The following is a 3,857-nucleotide window of genomic DNA, read 5'->3' on the forward strand; positions in this document are numbered from 1 at the left end:
CAACGGTCTGAGGGACAGTGAACTGGCCCCCTGTTTAAAAAGTTTGAGGACCCCTGGTTTAGAAATTGCCTTTTCACTCTCTTCTTACTTCATGGTTTCTGAGAAGTCAGATGTAATTATTATCTTTGTTCCTCTATAAGTAAGGTGTTCCCCCCCCCCCCCCCCTTAGCTGCTTGCAGGAGTTTATCTGCAATGATTTTCTGTACTTTGAAAATGACATGCCATGGTGTAGACTTTTAATTTTATTTTTTGCATTTATCCTGCTTGATGCTCTGTAAGCTTCCTCAGAAAAATTAATGTTAAATGAGGTAAGAGCCCTTTGAGGCTGGTGCTATTATTGCTCGCTCCCACGTAAGCTTGATTGGTGAGCTTGAGGCAGTGAGAGGGTGAGTCACGTGGCCAGTATGTGGCAGAGCAAGGTTTGCACTCAGGCAATTTTATTTCTGTTTTAAAGGCTCTATGGTTTATGTAGACTTTATCTCAAGACACCTCACATTATTTTGAAAGTGTTGTAGTGTGCCTTAACAAATGAAAATAAAAGGCTGGCTTAACCTTAGTTAACTCAAATAATATTTATATTCCTAAAATACTTTTTCCTTCTCTGCTACTCCTGGTTACTCCATTTTTGTTTTCTTTGTAGCCATTCTTTGAAAATCCCTCTGACTTTTAAGTATGCTTTTATATTCTTTTGTGTTGCTGATTGCCTTATATTTTCCCCTTTTCTGTTTATTTTACTTTATGAAGATTATTCCGAATTTTAGAAGTCAAAATATGGCCAGGATGCCTTCACGACAATGGTTTGAACGAGCTGGCTTGATTCGCCTTTTTGATCTGTGTTCTCTCTTCATCCGAGCATAGTTTCTGGGAGGTGCAAGGACCTGAGTCATTCATTTGGATTATTGTTGCGTCATCAGGAGAGCGCATGACAGGGATTTAAGATATCTGGAATCTAACCTCTGCTGGCTGTCTTTATTGTGGGGCTACATTTTGACTATGGTTTAAAGGTAATCCCTTAATTTCATGTTCTTTGTATCTTTTCCTCTCTAAAATGGTAGCAATGATCTTTCATCTCTCCTCCCCACTAGGATATTACGAAGATGAATTATTATGAAAACAAAATGAAATTATCAGTCTCTCCAGAGATGTTTGCTCTGTAAATACAAAAACAAAACAAAACAACACAACCCTGACTCTCAAGAACTCTGTGGTCTTCATAGCTGTGCCTGGAGGGTAGGTAAGTAAGTAATTTCTCAATGAATGAGGTGTTTTGGTAAGTAAGTAATTTCTCAATGAATGAGGTGTTTTGAAATTCCTTCCAGAGAAGTCTAACATTTATTTTAAATTCATTTGTAGGCTGAAGAAGCCTGGAATCATTCCAGCTGGTTCTTGCTCTGCAGGTAAATATTTCTATGAATTAACAAGTTGTTTTAGGCTGGTTATTCACAGATTTGGCAGTTATGCTGCATTGTTCTTGAGTTACCTTTATCTTATATCTTTGGAACCCCTGTAATATTGTAGGTCCCAATGCTTAATCTGAGTCAGAACATGTCCTTTAGTCATATGCAGAATACTAAACTGGGAGAAACAATCTACCTGTTCAGAAAGGACACAGAGTGTGAACTTGTTAAGACGTTTAGTAGGTGTTTCCAGATTGCTTGGTGACAATGTTGTGGGGGTCCCTTGCTCTTCCTTTCCTTCCTCTCCAACATCGGTAGCATGTTTAGGTCTTGTCTTTAGTTTTACTGCTTTGTGGTCACCAAATGATGGCCACATCTTCAGATAGCAAGTCTTACTTGGCCTCGTACGAGTGTAGAGGTAAAGGTCTGCCAAGGTGGCAAGAGAAAAGAACATGCCTTTCACTTTCACCTAGGAACAAAAATCTTTCTCAGAAGCCCCCCCCCCACCTGTCATCTGTTGGGGTAGGAGGGGGTGTCATGGCTTCTTTGAGTTGCGAGGTGACAGGACAAGGGTGCACCTTGCTTTTTCAGCATCCGCACTGAGAGGCAGGTGGTCAAGGTGTTGTCATAATTACAATATAGCCAAAGTATTGAGTGATTTTGTAGGCACTGGCTATGTGGTTTATAATTATTATTTCAATTGGTCTTCAATGGAATCCTATTGGGAGGATATTCTCACCGTCTTTTTAAGGGAACAGGACAGAGAGGTCAGGCAGTTCGCTCTGGATCACACAGCCAATGAGCTGCAGAGACAGGATTTGTTCTTTTTGACTTTGAAACGTGTATTCTGAAGTTTGTTGAATGTCCTCTTACAGTACAAGAACACTCTTCTTAACTCTTAGTGTGTTTGTCCACATGCTTTTAAGAAAATCAATAATTAAGCAACCAGTTTTAACTTTTGGAAACAGGAAGTAAGATGGCTCTTGTAGAATGAGGAAACAGAAAATGCTGGTATTCTGCGTCCCTTTTGATGATGAAACTTCCGTGGTTTGGATTTGCTCTGGAAGGTTTTCCTTGAGAAAGTCTTGGCTCTTGGGTTTTCTATGCTGTTGGCAATGCAAAGACTCCTTCCTGTGAAAATGAACTCCCCTTGTCCCGGGGAGCAAATAAAGAATTATCTCACTGCTTGACAGCATTTCAGTCATTGTTTTTTTTTTAAGTTGCAGATCTCTACATGAAAAAGGAGGGTGGGAATATTAATGGGTAAATTATTAAGGTAAAATGGGCATGTTTCTTAGTTGTTTCTTGCCTAGAAGACCTTTTCCAAGAGTTGTAGGGCTTCCCACGCAATCTTTGCGTATTTGTCTTCCTCCAGCTACTGTCAGAGGCCATTTTTATTGTCTTTCTCAGTCATTCAGTGAATGAATTCGGAGAGATCAGTTACCTACTCAACCACCAACTCTTCATTCATTCTCCTTTCCCATAGGAAAACCATGTTGTTGGGATTGACCTCACCCAACATCCAAGGTTGGATCCCGATTGGTTTCAAACAGTAAGTGCTTACTATTGTTTCCAAAAATATTCATAATTGCAGAGTCCTAACCTTGCGTATCTTCCCTGAGATCTCATAGAAAACCTTACCTGCACTCTAGCACAGAAATTTAAAACATGATCCACCAAAAGGAGCAATTTTCAGCTCCCCGCTCCCACAATCAGCACTTACAGCTGGAATTTCTCTTAATCCTATCTAATAAAAGACAAAAAGGGTAATTGACTGTACCTTCGCTACACTTCCCATTGGCTAATCAGCGCCATATGCAAATTAGTCGCCATCAAAGATGGCGGGTAATTTGCATACTGCAGGCAGGCAAGTTCCCCACAGGCAGCACCCAGCAGGGCCTGCCCCCAGTCTCTGCAGTGATCCGGTGATCCATGAGCAGGAAAGCACAGCCTGCAGGCAGCACCCCACCCTGGCCACAGCTCAAGGGAGAGAAAAACACGCAGTGGAGGCCAGGAGCCTGAGAGATCAACACAGAGGGGCGCCTGCTCCAAGCCTCCACGGTGTGGCTGGGTGCAGGCCCCCAGCAGACACACACACACACACACACACACACACACACAGGACGCCTGCTCCGAGCCTCTGCTGCCAGACTGTGGCCGTCAGTAGGACATCCACTGAGGGCTCCCGGACTGTGAGAGGGGCAGGCTGGGCTGAGGGAACCCCTCCCCCAGTGTACGAATTTCGTGCACCAGGCCTCTAGTATGGAATAAATCCCTATTTGTTTAGTGCTCCCTTTTTCTTTTAGTCAGTTTATGAATGAGTGGCTCTCTTCTTCCTTTGCTTGGTTCTCTGGAACTGGCCTGCTGGATTCAGCAAGTGGTTTTGTTATGGTGCAAACCTGAGTCAGCCCGATAAAGACCAGCAGTTATCTCTTCTTGGATGTTGAGTAAATGAGGAAG

The 3,857-nt window shown here is 42.5% G+C and overlaps 1 long non-coding RNA gene across 1 annotated transcript; it reads left to right on the top strand.

Moving 5' to 3' along the window:
* The first annotated feature begins 785 nt into the window (after positions 1 to 785).
* LOC106697545 lies at positions 786 to 1,665 on the top strand. Its single transcript, XR_002829793.1, has 3 exons — positions 786 to 1,004; positions 1,086 to 1,262; positions 1,299 to 1,665. It is a non-coding gene; the product is annotated as an uncharacterized LOC106697545 (long non-coding RNA).
* The last annotated feature ends 2,192 nt before the right edge of the window (positions 1,666 to 3,857 follow it).

This window comes from Myotis lucifugus, unplaced genomic scaffold (assembly GCF_000147115.1).
Source record: "Myotis lucifugus unplaced genomic scaffold, Myoluc2.0 scaffold_82, whole genome shotgun sequence".
Lineage (NCBI taxonomy): Eukaryota > Metazoa > Chordata > Mammalia > Chiroptera > Vespertilionidae > Myotis > Myotis lucifugus.